This window comes from Rhopilema esculentum, chromosome 16, assembly GCF_057945365.1.
Source record: "Rhopilema esculentum isolate cy_ngs chromosome 16, ASM5794536v1, whole genome shotgun sequence".
Classification (NCBI taxonomy): domain Eukaryota; kingdom Metazoa; phylum Cnidaria; class Scyphozoa; order Rhizostomeae; family Rhizostomatidae; genus Rhopilema; species Rhopilema esculentum.
The window spans coordinates 11,632,257-11,650,409 of NC_142830.1; the positions used below are offsets into that span (position 1 = coordinate 11,632,257).

An 18,153-nucleotide genomic window follows, 5' to 3' on the forward strand; every position below is an offset into this window, starting at 1 on the left:
TTTCGTTAAATACATAATTATTTATCCAAATATACGCTTTGGTTTGTTTTCCTTCCACCTCATTCATCATTGATGAAAAGAAGATAGTTGTTATTTTTCAAAGGCGTTTATACCAATGACAAACAACTTTAATTTTTTTTTAAAAACTTTTGCTTTGAAAAGACATATCAGGTCAGCGACAATAAGATCTTTTGACACATAATTTTACCACCGTTAACATAAGTATATATTTCAGACAATATCTCAAATCCTCAACTAGCTAAACTCGTAAATTGGCATTGAAATTTAACTACCCATTGATCAATTATTCATTCCTTGTAAACATATCTAATACTATATTTGTGACCATTCGGAAACTTTGTCTAATTAAAAAAACATAGTCTTTCAAGGAAACAAATAATTAAAAAAACATAGGATACAAGTCTTTCAAGATAATATATTCACCTTCCCTGGAAATGACCTGTAAATACTAGGTTTTGGAAATCTGGAAAGCTATGTGTATATTTCTCGTTGTTCAAATAATATTAAATGCCTGATGTATTAAATAATCGCAAAATAAAACATGTACAAACAAAGGCTCTTTTCTTCTCTTCTTGATTGAATCGACGAATAAATACTATTAATACTTGAATATGATTGAAACAAAAAATATGCAATGAACAAGAACTTGTAAAGTGCAATAACGCCACTTTACGAACAGGCAGGGAAATTTGCGAGCTTCGACTAGATGGTAGCTAGGAATCGCTTCTATCAAGAATGCGTAAAAATCTCAAATTTTATTTCCATATATTTTAGTCTAATGCAACCAGTAATTATCTTGTCAACCAAACAAAAATCGAATAGATTACCGAAACTCAACATCGTAGATATTAAAAAGCTAAGACCTTATAATTTAAATATTTAAAATCTAACGATGACAGCTCTGTCTGTACGAAGGAGGAACAAAGCGAAATGATGACGAGAATCCTATAAATTGTAAAACAGAATTTTAAGATAGTTTAAACGTAAAGGTAACATTTCACTTCGGCATACCGGGTTTCATTACAGTCAGTGTAACAGATGAAGCCCTGTATGAGGTGACGAAACATTAGCTGTACATGGTATTTATTTTAATATTTTGTTCCATAATATATTGAGCATTTGAAATCATTCATTGCACGACTCACGGAATCCGGTGGACAGCCTACCCCGCGTACCTTCCTTCTTTACTTCAAATTGAACAGCTTTCAATCTCGTTTTGCATTAACGTAAGTATTTAATTGCATTAATCGTTTTGCATCACTGGCAAATAAATCACAAATATTTCATCTCAAACGACTTCACAGATTCTTCTTTTAATCAAGAACAGATAACAAGTCCAACAAAATAAGAACTAGCTATTTGCCATTACGTTCTGGATGACATGGATCACAAGATGTTTGAACAGGCCAACAAGGTAACCATGGACACCACCAACGAACGAATATCATTAAACAGCAGAGCAGTTAAAATTAAACAGCAAATGATATATTATGAAGTTCTAATAATTGTGTATTCAAATCTACAGAAAATATCAGAACAACCTAGCTGATATTCTTTTAAAAAGTAGGACACCTCTATTTTCAGATTAGCTGCTTAACAACCTTTTCAATACTGCTATTGGGGAATCCTGACAGAAATTATCAAGCTCATTGTTGGGGAATCCCACACTCTAATAGACTACAACAGCTACAAATAAACCTAAAAATGATTTGAAGTATCTTTTTATTATCTGAAAGTTATTATTCTTATTCATTAAAAAAAACAGAAAAAGGGCAGTTAATAGTCCAATATTTTGATAACAATTCCCAAAAAACAAATAAATGCAATATTTGACCGCCATATTGCAATGAAAAATTATGAACGATATTCCTAAAGACTATTCTTTACTGATGACTGCGGATTAAAGCTTTAACTATTTTATAAGATAGAAATAGAGAGGCTAACCTTCTATTCTTGCTTTTCAGGTTTCAAATGACCAATGTAAAATGATCTGCAAACTAAACGTAGAATTGACGACTAACTGACGTTTTCAAATGTATTTCCAACATGACAAATCTTACTCATTATTGAGGACTTTTTCAAGCATCAACTGTAGTGAAAATATTTACTTTAAATTCTAAATTAAGTATCTTCTACGAGGCTACTCTATATTCAATTTTTAACTTTCGCAGACATTATAAAACTTTGAAACAAACTGCACCATCAATCGAGAAGGTGCAGCTACATTTCAAAGCTGGTTGAAACTACGCGCAATGAGGATTGAGAATTGAAATTTTGAGTCATTTTTATTTTGAGTCGAAACAGTTTGATTTCATTCAATTCTTTTTCATTTCATTTATTTCACTTCATTTCATTTCATTTCATTAGATTTCGGTTTCTAGCTCAGATAATACTATTTTCAAAGCATTCTTTGTTCAAGAAGTTTTAGTGACAAATATGTTTCAAAATTTGGGTTTTAAAAATTCTTTTTGAATTGGATTCTTGTTTGGCAATCTAATGCTTTTAAGAACGCGTGTTGGGAAACCTTTCAAGAATAGTAGATTATTCTTTCTTAGATAGCACTGTCTATTTTGCACATATTCTTAATTTAAAATCTGTTAAGCCTCAGCCGGCTTAGCTAAGAAAGATGGAAACAAAAAAATACAGCTATAGATTTTCACACATGAACAACACGCTCAAAGCACTGTATCAAATTGAAAGTATGATCCTAATTTGTTTCTCAGGATTGATAGTGGTGGATACTGTCTTTGCTACAAAGAAATTAAGCTTTCGCAATACATTTATGCACATTTGGCCACTTAATTACAAATAGGCAGTTGGTTTCATGATCATGCTGTTATATCCGCACAGTAAATACTGTGTGCAACTGGCAATAAGCCAATTCAATCTGTTTCAATATAGTTATTTTTCCCATAGGCCTGTTCAAACAATGTAAGCTAGCAGCGGCTGAAATAATCCAGATTTGGACCTTCGTAGCGTGAATGCAAGTCGTGTTTATTTGTTCAGCTTGAGGTGAACCCGGTTTAGAAAATTCTTATCGAGAGTTGGGTGAAAATTTAGTTGAGCTTCATTTGAATCAAATTTGTTGTGAATCTAACCCGAGTCCAGTCAACATTAAGAAATGACCTATAAGTGATAAAACGACGGTCACGTGTTTTTTTTCATAATTCTTGGAGAAGAAAACCTTCAAATGCCATTTGGATACAGATAAAGAAATGAGAGTTTTGTGCTTTATTATTACTGCCCATTGCAAAACTAAAGACCAAATCTAGCTTCGCCTAGGTTGCTATCCAAGCACATTAATACTTGAGCCATGCAGAGTTGGGAATACTTTGAAGATTGACGCTTTGGTGTGTAGAGCAGGTGGCTCTAAGTTTTAATTAATATGATCCTCCGGCAACCCATTTACGTCGAGTCGAGCACTGTAAGACAGACAGGTAATTTCCATTGCTTAGGATCGAGATATCGAAGTTTGAAATGTTTTTACGTTCATATTTATTTTGAAATGATCTCTATAACTTGCATTAAATCATTTGCTACTGATGTCAAATTTTATTCAAAGATAATGCCATTAATGAAGAGGCAAATGAGTTTCTTGCGATAGAAAAATAAGTTTTCCACCCCAAGTGTGACGAAAATCAATATTTATTCGACCACTGTTCATCCTCACAATAGTTTCCAAAAACCTTCTTTTAGCAAATTTATAAGCTTCAGTTAAATATTGCCTTAATAAAGGCGTTAAGCTACAAGTTCGTAGTTTAATACAAACAAAGGTTCTTCAATAACAATTCCAACACCCGAGAATCAATTCGAGAATCTAGCTGTTTTGCGAATGGTTCAGAAATGAAATGAACTTCATGACACTTCTGTCAAAAGGGAAAAAGTTAATCTGGTAATCAGTCGGTATACTCTGATTCACCTGTAAACTTGTGTTAGCTTTTTGTCGCCATGAATTAAAAAAAATTTTCCGCAATTTGTGGGTAACCTAACTCGACAAAACCTTCTTATATATTTTTAAAGGGTTTTCGAAGGCACCATGCCCGGGATGTCATTTATTTTTTAAAATACTTTGGGAATTATTCCCGCTTTGAAGATGTAGCAAAAGCTTCTTATGAAATGCAGCCAATTAGATTTAGGTGACCACCAAAACTCATTATGACATAACATCTTTAACTGAAGCATCATCACCTACACATAACTAAAGAAACATAGCTTTTTAACCTGCCTGGAATCAAAAGAAAATCACAAAGTTTTCGGCTTGCATTCTCAATTCATGTTTTGCAATAGAAGATATCGCTCAGTTTAATTTTAATTGGTAAATAACACCTGCCTGCAATTAGATTAGAAGTTTCAATCATTTATCCGGTCATCCAAACAAGTTCTTAGTGCGACATACAATTTAGAAGAATTAATTTGAATTGGACTTTTGCTTACACATATTTCTGGTACGATAAAAAATAATGAGAACAGCTGCACAAGTATGTTTTGCGATAACATTTGCTTTTCTGCATCAAAAACTTATAAAACTGCAAAGTTATGCAATGCTTGTTTTCTCTACGTTGACTAATAACTGGGATGTTTAAAGATACGAATTCTGTCGCTGTGTACAAAGAATACTGGTACAACATTGGCGAAAGTAGTCGTTCTCTAATTCAAACTTTCAGGTCCCTTTAATATCACTTAACAAACATTTGAGAAACTCTTAAATTCGAATCTCTTTGATTATCTACGAATTTCTGCGAATTTGAAGAAAGAGCCTTATGATATAAGTACTTCATTTAATAATATCGTCTTAAAATCAACTTTCTTGTAATTTTTGATGATCATTTAAGTCATTGTCTTTAAATTGGGGAGATGAAACGACTTAGCTTAAGGAATCTTGGCCTGCCACGTGCCGATCTCTGAAAAGCCAGCGACATTGTCTATTTTTTAGTTGCGTTATTATTGAAATACCAAACAAGTTAACAAAAACGTTTTTTTGTTTACGAATGCCGTGTACGTTGTGATTATAGGCAAAATCCGGTTTTTTAAACATTTGCAATTCGAACACTCTAAAGATCCGCAAGACAGTTCGAATTACACTAAGTTGACTGTACTCACATTACTCTGTTATTGATAGTTAATCTTTCTATAAGGTTTATAAACAAGGGCGGCTTACATTGTTTTACCCAAGTCTTGCCAAGCTTTCCTGCTACCTAGGAAATGAGGGTGATACTGTAGAAGATGAGGGAGAAATACTTCTGGACGATATTGATGATCTGTCATCTTGACTATTGGAATGTTTTATTTTGTTCATATGCAAAATCAGATTTTTATCAGTTGTTGATCTGTCATCTTAAATCAAGTATCTCTGCGTGGTTTAGTTGGTGCAGCTTGAAATCAAGGGAGCTTTCATTTTCAAACACCTCATTTGCTGTGTCTTATAATGGAATAAATGCGTTAGGAATACTAACGGTTACATAGTCCCCCTCCCCCCAGGGAAAATACAGCGACCTCGAAAACATTTATGCGCTTCCCGCAAAACATTACATAATGTTCTCAATTCTATGCACACAAAAAGATGCTGCGCAGTTGAGCAGAGTCAGCCATCTGTCAAATTCGTGGTTGTGACCAGTGGATAACAAGCCCACTCTTCTAAGTGATTAACGTACGGTTGATAATCATGTCGTGAGCTTAGTGCCTGCAACTATATGGTATTCCGAAAGGATAATAGATCGCGTATGTCATTTAGTGAGAAAACCAATCAATCAAATGCTTTGTTTTAGCTTAGTCTTAGGAGCACATGCTAATCGCAAACTCAAGGAGAAGTCGTTTAAAGTTAAGGTTTCAAAAATTCTCTTTCATTATCTTGCAATGCTATGAATGAAATTTTACTAGAAATCTTCTTTTCTTAGATTGTTGTATGACAATCTTTAAAGCCAGGTTAGTTAAAAGAAGCGCGAAACGTTGTTAAACAAAACGAGACTAATTAAAAGCATAGAAATATTACTAGTAAAAAACACAGAAATATTCAAAACACAAATATTTTCATCTTCTGTAGAGCTTAACAGTGAAATGTAAGGAAACTTGCAGCCTTGGAGCACACAGAACTGAATAAAGAATGTTTAAAATGACAGTTGGAGATTCGGTCAAACGAGAAATTTTGCTAATGAACTTTTGAAGACAACAATCTTTTTGTTATTTTATCTATGTTTCACAAATTCAAGATGTAAATTATTTGTTGCGCTTGGTCAAACAGGTCAAACATAGATTTGGTTCCGCAAATGTATGTTTCACGATTTCAACCGAAGGTTTTCTGTTCAAACGTATGTTTGATGTTTCAGATTCAACTTTGTGTTAGTTCTACAGCATGTAAGACACAAGTGAATTGAAAACGCTAGCTCAATCGAAATGTCATCAACCTTTAAACATAAACGTTACCCTGTTCTGACGACTCCAAAAGTTCCTAAGAAGCCCTTTACCATAGTTAGGAGCTCGAAAATTCTGCTACCCGCCATTGTTATTAATTCTAATTTAAGTAATTTTAACTTAAGAAAGTAATTCTAACTCAAAAGCGGTATCAACCGAATTAAATTACTCTGGAAAGAATTCTTTTTACAGAATCGCTTATAAATGCTTGCTTGAAGAATAACTCACTCAAACGAGTAAAAAAGTCAGTACGCACTTAAAAAGTTTGAATGATAAGAATATTTCAATATAATATTGTCGCGACCAAATATCAACGAAAAAAAAAGAAATCATAATTTTCATTTAGCAGATCAAGTTACTTACTCTAAATTGAAATAAGTTGTCCACCATCAAATACACAATACAGTTATAGGAACGCATTAATTTTGTTGAGAATGTAAAGCGCTTGGTTGTAGAAGATCAACTTGGAAAATGTGACGAACATTGAGATATTTGAAAATTCATCTACTTAATTTCTACATGATGAATACAATTGTTGTGCGAAAAGTTGTTGGAATATAAATTATATATAATCAGAAGCCCTTACCGTTTAACCACAACTCTTGCTCTGAAAGAATAAGGCAGACTTGTGATCGGTGCGAGCTTTTATGACCAAACAGGTTCTAAACTATGCAAGTATAATAAACTTACTAATATATATTCATGAATTATACGTCATCACATCCATATATGGACTCATAAATACAGCAACCAGAAGCTGGTTTTCTTGATGAAGTTTTTAGATCAATCGGAATTTTGCATAAGCGTAACTGTTGTCCAATTCTCTTCGTCAAAAGTCACCGCATATTTGATTAAACAACACACTCTATCTTCACATTTTAAGGCTCCACTACATTGACGATTCACTATCTGATTTATTGGCATCAAGAAAATGCCCTTATTAATACCTGTTTATGTGAGATTCGATAAGACACGAAATGTTTTGTTTAATGCGCAGCCTTCAAACAACAATAACAATATCAGGGCTTTTTCTGAACCAAGTTAAGTGGAATACTATTCCGTATTGCTTATCAAAGCAAACTGGAGTTAAATGGTGCTGAAGAAAATAGTCATTCACTTGAATGTTAAGTGTAGCTCAAACTTTTTTACCTGCTAAATATTCTAAAGAGTTGCAGAAAGAGGACAGCACAAGTATAATTTTTTGCACTTGATGTGTTTATTTTTCATCATAGTGGAGCTACTTGGTAGCCTGTGTCGTGGAGGGAAAGCCAAAACAATCTTCTCCGCTCGAGCCAAACACCTTTTGACAGTTTTTACATATTTTTACATATTTCTTTGTTTGCTGAGCAAGTGCCCTAACTCCAGGTACTTCTTCAAGATGACTCTTGACCAGGATTACCTTCAGAATGTAAGAGACAAGTTTTGCTAAGGAAGACTTATTAATACATCTCAGTTTGAGATGAAAAGAAACTTTGAAGTGAAGACAATCTTTGGACGTTTGGTTAGCATTTATTTCATCAACATTGTAGGTTCTTGTGAGCGCTGCTTAAATGATCAAATTTTGTTACTGTGTTGAAGAAATCATTACAATATTATCACAATATATTTAGTCTAACCGTAAGATATTTGCGATCGTTTTATCGATCGATTAAAAAAACGTTATGACCTATAGGTATAAACTATGACAAAACAAAGTTTCGAACTTTTTGCATATAGATCAGTTCGCATCTATGTTTTAATATTTTCTAATTAGTTTGGCAAGCTCTTTCCGATGATATCATCAGATTTGAAAGAAATTAAAAGTTCAACTTTGCCGATCGTGTATTTTCCACGCTTCCGGAAACGTGGCTTGCGGTCACTGTTCCTGTGACTTAACTTTAAAAATCTCTATTGGCGAAGTTGCTTGCTTGTGTTGATTTAATCAAAATTCTAATTAAATTGAAGAACATGCGTTAGGAACTGAGTGTATTTCCTAACCGAGTCACATTTCTTGTAGTTTCGCAGATAAATATGTAACATCTTCATTTAATAGTTCTGTCATGACATCAATCCCTTATTCCAGCTGAAAAACGCAAATTTTTAAAATTCACAAATTCAATATATATTACGAGAAGAACATGAAATGCAATCGATGGACAGAAATTCCCAAACATGAGCAATTTTCAACTTCCTTGTGCTCTTCAAAGGCCTCATAGTTGTCACTCCAAAAGAAAGCTTTTAGTACATGCTCATTTGTATACGTCTAAAGCCGCTACACAAAATCAACCACAGCTTTTCTTTAAACGTTAAACTATTGAACCTAGCCAATGTCAAATGGGAACTAGTATGTAATAAGTGGAACCGATATTGCTAGTAGAAATTGTTCGTTATTATTTTACTATGATTGAAATAAGAACAATTTTTTTTGCGGTACAGAATTTGAAAATGGCTTTGAAAAAAGCAAACATTTTACAACATACTAAAAGCTTTTTCGTCTGACACTCCTCAGAGCATAAAACGTCAGAATCAGGGTCCGAAAGAACACGATGAAAAATATATACCCAGTTGTGGATCGAAATAGGCCAATCAGAAAAACGCAAGCACAAGACCGGTATAGTTGACCAATCAGTGCCGCGAGCCTAAAGAAAAATTACCACTGGAGTCCTTCTGTCTACACAATGTCGGCTTTTTCGTTTGTATGTAGATCGACCTCCAAAACTGCTAGATGGAAGGACGACCAGGCTCTGCCAATTATCCGAAACATGTCGTCATTAAAGAGTTTTGCAATCTGGGTTGTTTAAAAGAGGTTGACCGATGGCAGAATCACTTGTTTTAACAGTGTTTTTAGACCTACAAGATCGAGGAGGCTGTTCTCTTTGAGTGGCAGTTTTGTTTGAAATAATTTTTCCTATTTTTGTTCCATTTTTTCCAGCATTCTGTTCCTTCCATTTTAATTTTAACACCGCAAATTATTCTACAAACTTCTCATATATTTGGATGTAAATTTTGCGTGACGTTTGCCAGCATAGAGCAATTTATGAAAAAAACTATCTGCATGGATTGACTTAGACTTTTCAACAAAAACTCAACGTTCTTTATCGTTAAGGAAATAAAAATTGCAACTTATAGCTGCTCAAAAATCAGTTATGAAGCATAGTGAGTGAGAGTGTGCTTAGGCAGATTCAAAACAATGTTAAAAACAAGATTGACAAATTATCACTTTACAAGATAGTAGTCAATGTCAAGGATAAATTTTATTCACTGCTTAAACTCGTTAAACTGTGTCTTTGATGAAGTTTTGCAGCGAAATACAAAGATGAAGTTGTTTAACTGTTACCTTTGCAGGATATGGCGATTAGTTTAAAGAAATTGTTTTACGTTGATGCGAATGACCTATGAATTTTAAGGGGCTAAAAATTCATCTATTCCAGCTGCTTGTGTGAATTCATTTGGAAATTGTTTAACTCTTGAGCTTTCGCTTATAAATTCGTCGTTACCATCTCCGCCGAAAGAGTTGTAACAACCATGTGTCGATAAGTGTCATCAGTGCAATCTGATTGCTGTCAGGCTTGGGTTTGGTAAATTATTACAGTCTTGTTACATTTAGTTTAACCGTAAGATATTTGCGATTGTTTTATCGATCGATTAAAAGAAATGCTATGACGTATCGGCAGAAAGTCACGGGAAAACAAGTTTTAAACTTTTTTCACATAGACCAGAACACATTGAAATTATATTTACTTTGCAGTTTTGCACTTTTCCCGATGGCATTATCAAATTTGACAAAAATATAAATGTTAAAATTGTGCTGATCGTACATTTTTCTCGCAACTGAAGTCTCGGTTAGCAAAATTTCCTGTCTATTTAGCAAGACATATATTCACTTGTCGCTTGATGATTTTTGAAAAGCTTCCGCTGCACTACTGAAGCCAAACTTGCCAACATAACTGGTGTATAGTAGCAGCGACAAACAAAGTTTTCTGGGAACCTTTCATTGAAGAAAGACATTACTTATAATACAATGACATCGAAACCAGTATCTCTACAGGGTGGCTCTTCACCTGGACGAAATACGGCATTATTGGTATAATGAATCAACAAAGTGGTTTGGTACGCAAAATTAGAGGTATAAACTTTAGTGTAGGAGATAAGCAGAATGAAAGCGCACATTGTGATAAAAGCATGAAAATCTGCACAATGCTATGTCCCCAAATGCTATTTTTGGAATACTTAATTGTTTCCAGACTCCTAAATTGATTACCTTTATTTAAAATGAAATCAAAGACATGAAAATTGATATAGATACTTATCATAGCACGGTTATGTGATTTAGATTCACACCCATCGTCAAAATGCCCCCAATGCTATTTTTAGACCATGTACTTGTTCCCAGACCTCTAGCACGCTTATCTCTACAACTCCGCTAAAAATAAAATCAATAGCAAGCAACTAAATTTAGATACTAATTGTAGCACACCAAAAGAATTTGGTTCGACACGCATCTTCAAAATGCGTTCGACACGCATATATTGATTTTCTCTATAACTTTGTTGAAAATAAAATCAATGACATGAAAGTTAGCAAGAATACTAACCATAACAAACAAAAATTTAGAACGATTGGATTTTCACACGTAAAGGATTTAAATTGACTTCCATCTTCAAAATGCTACCCGAATGCTGTTTTTAGAATGTGTAATAGTTCCCAGATCTTTAAAGAGTTATTCTCTGGGATGTCGCTAAAAACCAACTGAATGGTTTGTGTAAAACCAATCTTGTATAAAATACTTATTTGAAAGTACGATTAACACCCCGATCAAATTAGCTTTGATCCCAAATGATTTCGCGCTGGGAAAGATAGATAGTTAAGTGAACACAAGTATTGAGAAAAGTAAAGCTGAGTACAACAAAAATATGCTGGAGGAAAATGCAAAAAATCCTAAACAGTTTTGGAACCTTGTTAAAAAGCTGTATCCATTCAAAGAAAAGACATCATCTATTCTGTCAACACTTGAAAGTGATGACAAATTCGAAACTAAAGAACAAAGCATAGCCTCCAAATTTTGTAAATATTTTGCAACTTGTGCTGAAAAATTGTGCGGTAGTTTACAGCGAAATTTTGTCTAGCAAAATGACAATGGTCTAGGCCATGCAAACACTAACTTCAAGCTTCAATCAGTCTCAAAGGAACGAGTAACAAGGGCCCTTGCTAAGTTAAATCCATCAAAAGGTCCAGGTCAATATAATTTTCCTCCAAGATTTTTAAAGGATGGCGCAACTGTAATAGGAGAACCCCTAGCTCATATAATAAATCTATCACTTAAGACATCTATTGTCCCTGGCAAAATAAAGATCGCAAAAGTTATTCCACCCTTTAAATCTGGCGTTAAAACCTCTGTTGAAAATTATCGTCCAATTTCAGTACTGCCAAGAATTATCTAAGTACTTGGAAGACAATAATCTCATAACAACATGTCAGTTTGGATTCAGAAAAAGGTATAACACCTAACTTGCAGTGACGTTGTTCACAGATAATATCCGCCAGGCTATGGATCAAGGCAAGCTGACTGGTGCAGTGTTCATTGACTTGCAAAAAGCCTTCGACACGGTTGAACACTCTATACTTCTATCAAAGCTTCCTTTCTATGGCATCAAGGACACTGAGCTTGCGTGGATAAAAAGTTATCTATCAAACCGTTTTCAGTTTGTCCAGTTCGGCACTGTGATATCCGAATCTCGAGTTGTTAATTATGGAGTACCCCAAGGCTCAATTCTTGGACCTTTGTTATTTTTGATCCATATAAACGATTTGACAATGAGCCAAAGATCATCCACAAAGAGCCAAAGGACAGCAAAGAATGTGGGCTCATGAGCATTCAAGATCATAATAAATTCAAGGCAGCGATACAGATCTTTAAATGCCTGCAAGAAACTGCCATCCCAAATCTTGCATCATATATCCAGAAAGTGGACCACAATTATAACACGAGTGGAAGTTCATCCACCCTCCGCCTTCCAAAGGTCAGGACGGAGGCTGCAGAAAAGTAATTTCGTTTCCAAGGCCCTTTGTGCTTCAACGACATCCCAATTGACATCCGCCAATTAACATCGATTGTTCAATTCAAGAATCGATTAAAAGAACATTTCCTCAGCAACTAATTTACTTCATATCCACTAAAAACGATTTTTACCCTTTATTACTTTCATTTTTTAACTTTTCATTTTTAGCTTGTAATTACTTTTCATTTTTAACCATGTAATTAATTTTTTATAGAACAGGGCCCTTATTGATAACAGTGCCTTTGGCACTGAAAAGGTTTTACCCTGTATAAATATTTCTATTATTATTATTCTTTGCAATCACGAGGAGGTAGATACAAGCCAGTTTTTGGTAGATTTTGTTTTTATCGTAATTGCTAAATTTACATGCTTAAATATCGAAAAGAATTGGGTAGAAATGGCTACTGGAAAAAAAAATAAAAGAAATACCGATCCAACATATTCTTTCAGGCATCGCAAGATACTGTATTCCATGTTTCGGTATGCACCATCCGTTTTTGATACAGTTGAATCGTTTGCTGGTCGAGAGAAGCCTACTGCATAGCAAATATGAACGATTGCAAAGGAGCGCAATTAAGATCATCCACAAAGAGACAAAGGACAGCAAAGAATGTGGGACAGACATTAAAGTCTTTCCCTTGTAGAGGTTAATTCTTCAAGCATGTAATTAGTGCTAGCCGTCAAGGACTTTGCATTCAGGAGCAGATCGAGGTTCATTGGATCGAAATCATGGCATTAGACCTATCAGAGATAATGCTGCCAATCCACCTAACAATAGTGCGTTACAAACCATTACATATGGTGTTTTCTGATGAAGAAGTTTTCTGCTAGACAAAATCAAAAACCTTAGACAAGAGGTGCCAAAGTAGCCATTAAAAGATCTAAGCAATTACCAAAAGGAGTCAATAACAGAACTATGCAATTACCAAAGGAGTCGATAACAGAACTATGCAATTACCAAAGGAGTCGATAACAGAACTATGCAATTACCAAAGGAACACCAAACGTGAGTAGCATGAGCTGGAAAAGCCCCGGTAGATCTTGCTGATCAAACTGTTTGGCATTGTTATCATTAGTATCTAAATCAAGTTGCTTGTTATTGATTTCATTTTTAGAGAAATTGTAGAGATTAGCGTGTTAGAGGTCTGGGAACGAGTACATGGCCCAAAAATAGCATTTTGATGATGGTTGTGAATCTAAGTCACATAACCGTGTTATGATTAGCATTTATACTAATTTTCATGTCATTTATTTGGTTTTCAATAAACTTAAAAAGAAAATAAATTTAGAAGTCTGGGAACAGGCATTCTAAAAATAGCATTTTTGGGCATTTTTAAGATGCGTGTCGAACCAAAATCTTTTAGTGTGCTATAATTAGTATCTAAATCAAGTTGCTTGCTATTGATTTTATTTTAGCGGAATTGTAGAGATAAGCGTGTTTGAGGTCTGGGAACGAGTACATGGTCTAAAAATAGCATTTGGGAGCATTTTGATGATGGTTGTGAATCTAAATCACATTACCGTGTTATGATTAGCATATATACTAATTTTCATGTGTTTGATTTCGTTTTCAACAAAGTTATAGAGATAATCAGTTTAGGAGTCTGGGAACAATTAAGCATTCTAAAAATAGCATTTAGGGGCATTTCACAGTCTTGGTCCCGATCCCAACTTATAAAGCATATCAATCTGTTTAGTTGTGCAGATTTTCATGCTTTTATCACAATGTGCGCAAGATCATCGTTTCAGAGCCCTTAGCTACCACACTACTTTGAGATAAATGAAAACAACTACATTTACAGGCAGAGAAAATGTTAAAAATAAATGCTAGATAGAACCCTTTCCTTTAAAAAATGCAATTCTAAGGCCGTGTTATGCAGATTTTGGATACATTTCTGTTTTACAATGTTAGAGGTTGTACCCGTAAGTGTTAAAGGTGAACTGACACGCAAAACTATTTTTTGATATTATGCAGAAAACGATGCATGGAATCTTAATTTCAAGTTTTCGGTTAATTATAATTGTCCGTTTTGACGCAATTCCGCTCTAAATGTCATGAAATTATCGTCGAGTGCTCGACCATTGTCGGCATTTCATGTCACCCAGTGCGTGTGACGTCACAAACACCATGTTTTGATTCCTTGAATGGAAATCACGCATGGACTGGACAGTTCAGTTCATCTTGTTCAGTTACTATTCGAGGAGATATACGTAGCCTTTGATCCAAGATTCATGAAAATTCGAGGCTAATGAAATGTACGAAGGATATATGCTGGCTGGTACTGCGTTATATTAGGAGGGAATTTATCTTTGGAAGGAATAGGCACTTTTAGCTGCTCGAAGAAATTCTCAATTCTGAAGTCAATCATGCGGACGAATGTAAGAATCTATTCATTTTATCATGAATCTAGCTTCTTTTTCGAATAAATTCAATATATTGTTACTTCGATATACATCCATATAAATCATGAACGTTATTTTATTTAGGGTTTGCAAACTCATCGGTTCACTCGAGTTACAGGAGGGCAGCGGCCTGGGAGTTGAAAATTTTACTAAGTTGTTATCCTGCAAATAGCGAAGCGATCGTACCAGGTGCTTAACCCCTGAAAATCTTTCATGTGATTGAATAAAAAATATGCCGAAAATGAGTGACGTTAATTCGAAACCTTTACTGCGAATATTGAAGTTAACCAGGATCAAAGACCGAGATTAACTTTTGGGGGGAGGAGGGAAGCCCTGATAAATAAGTCAAATAGCAGCCGTATTTAACAAAATAAAAGTATTTTACTTAGGTTTCCAGAAAATAAAAAATCCTGCCAATATTTTCATCGCTACCATTATTCGATATGTTGGCCCGCCACACACTGGGTCCTGCAAGATGGAGGAAGGGCCTCAAAGGCGTTGAATAATACGATATTCTTGCAAATCTTATTATGAACGGTTTGTAAAGGAGTCATGATCTGTTTTCCTATCAGATTGTCGAAATGGAGTCAAAACTTACTCAATTAATGTATCGATGCTCATCCGCAAAGTCATGAAAGTACCACCCTCCAGACTGCCGTGTTGTTCAAGTGATGTGAACATGGTGTTTGTGACGTCACGATTATGCGGAAGGCTCGGGCAAACTCGTCCGTGCTCGGGAAATGCTCGGTAGCTAACTTTGACGCTCAATAACTCGAAAACTGTGTTGAATATTAAAAAAATAATAATGTACCAGGTATTTTTGCTCGATATGCTTTCATTTGAGGTCAAGTTAATTTTGCGTGTCAGTTCACCTTTAACTGAGAAGGTGGGTTCTCAGAAGAATTTCTGCATTCTATTGTTAACAACAACTACAGAAAGCCAACAACTTTAGAACTGATTGTCGCCAAAAGGAACTCGTTATATTTGATAGTGAAATTAAGAAACTGAAACTCTTAAAAGAGAATAAGTGCTGAGCATTGCCACAGCATTAGAAAAATTGAGTTTTGGATGACGTTGAGAAATGAGACTTGTTGTGTTTGTTATAAAAAAATGCATCTAAATGCATTGAAAAATTACATATTATACCTGAGAAATGCTATGACTTGGAACAAACTTAACTTTTTGATGTGACATCCTTCAAAAAATCATGGCACAGTCGATCGTGGCACAGAACAACAGTACCCTAAAAATCGGCCTTAGGACTTCTCTATCGTACTGATAGCTCAACAGAGTTTCGATTTCAAGTTGAGACATTGGTCTGACTAGGAAGGATAATTCTTACAGCTTAAAGGGGTGCAGGGGCTTTTGCAAAATATCAATTCAAAAACTGTACTTTATATAAGCAGTATAAAATAGATGAGCAAATCTGATACTACTTTAATTAATGGCGAAGCACTGGAGGAAGTTTATAGCTTCTTTTTCTTCCCTATTTGTGGCAATAATCCTCCTAGAAACTTGAAACTGCCCACTCCTTCAATTAGAATTTCCCGAAACCAAGTGAGAACTACAATAGTAAAGCTTTGTACATTGTTGGAAATAAATCTATTTGATGCGAATTTCGGCCAAGTCAACATCTGATTACGGCTGTTAGCAGTGCGGTTTTAACAGGCTGTGTTAAAACACGATCTAATACCCGAACGCTCTGATTCTATCCTTGCTAAATGAAGAATAACAGCAAATTAGTTGCAGCCACAATCAAGAGTTCTCCAAGCCATGTGAAGCATTATGCTTCGTGAAAAAACCCAGTGTCAAGTAACTGTGGTGATAATCTGATATGTCGGTCTGCCAGTATCATTTATGATTAAAACCTTGCCCGTTCATAACTGTTTGGAACATACAAGCAACTGGGAAATTATAACGCTTTTACCCACTTAAATCCCAAGAATAAAAAACTGCCAAAGGCAAAATTGCAAACAAAATAAACCGCTTAAAATAGAGCAGTAAATATATCTTTATAATATGACAATGATCAGATGAAGCAATCAATTTTAAATATTTTTCTACCGCGAGTCATTTCTCGCTTTATTGTATTGCTTTTCGATAATTCGCGTTGATAATTCGCGTTGATAATTTGCGGTGATCTAATTCGTGTCTGATAATGATTTCTCTTCGTCGCAAAATTTAGAGAATTAGCAGACTAGCTAATTATTTTTTATTGCTTTTTGCATACCTATTGGGTATCACTGGATTTGGAGAATTTTTTAATTTCGCCGAATATCAAATAAAAATTCTTTATGCAAACAAGGCAATTTCAGGGTAACAAACAGAATGGTTTTGCTAAAACAAACATACATACCTTCAATCGCAAAATTCCTGGAATTAATCAGATACTAGCGGACTTAAAATGCGGAAAATATAAAAGTTTGCAAAAGTGAGCTTTATTTGTGAGTCCTTGATGGAGGAACTCAGGAAAAGCTATCTTGCATTTTCAGCTGCGTGCCATCTTTTCATTAGTATTTTGCGTCAATAGACACGAAAGGATCATTAAAAATAACATTTCCAACGTAGCCCAAGAAACAATTATGCAGCAGGAAAGTCATTTTTCACAGTGCTTAGATGAATTATTCAAAACTGCTGCTGATAACATTGCTGAACCGTCAAGCTTTGATTCTTAAACTCTTTTTTTCCACAGAACTACTGATGGTAATTAGCATTTGTTTCACTAAAAATAGAAAGCTCCAACAGAATACAAATAAGAATAATTCGTGCAAACACCTCTCCAACGCGGACAAAACGCAAAAATCACTTCACTAAAAAAGTTACATTATGCGGTTCGAAAACTATCGCCAGACTTTCATGATCTTCCACGGGCCCCAAAGTAAAGCTTATATTGTTTTTTTGAAGATGTGACAGGATAGATCAGAAGTTATAAATTTATATGTAATTACATGTTTGCTCTTTTCCATGTTTGCTCTTTACATGGTTTTGCATATTGTTTCATTACAACCTAAAGTCCATTTCAAACGTCGAACTTCTCATGTGTGGAACTTAAATCGAAAATTAAGTACATGAGAAGTCGATGTTTAGGTGTGGAAAGCTTAATTAAGTGCGACAGAAAAATTTGGATCGGCAGACCTTAAGCCCAATTTCCAGTGAGAAAAAGTCTTACGAAATTTCGCTGCGAAATACTTCACGCGACAAATGCCTTTGAATGCTTTTGATGACATCACGACATTGGAATGTAAAGTTTGGAAGCGTGACAAAGGAATACGGAATATGATTG

General features: G+C 34.7%; 1 protein-coding gene across 12 annotated transcripts in view; it reads right to left on the reverse strand.

Moving 5' to 3' along the window:
* Positions 1 to 18,153, reverse strand: part of LOC135682699 (adenosine receptor A2b) — a 53,908-nt gene that overhangs the window by 6,845 nt on the left and 28,910 nt on the right. For 2 of the 12 annotated variants that reach the window (XM_089113046.1, XM_065197691.2), the window contains exon 4: positions 1,966 to 2,011. The exons of 2 other annotated variants lie outside the window; for them this stretch is intronic. The gene's annotated coding sequence lies outside the window, so the exon portion shown is untranslated. Of the gene's footprint in view, positions 1 to 1,166; positions 1,934 to 1,965; positions 2,012 to 6,792; positions 6,992 to 7,015; positions 10,651 to 18,153 lie in introns of those variants that run through there. 8 more of the 12 variants (XM_089113048.1, XM_065197696.2, XM_065197694.2 and 5 more) reach the window with 7 other exon arrangements.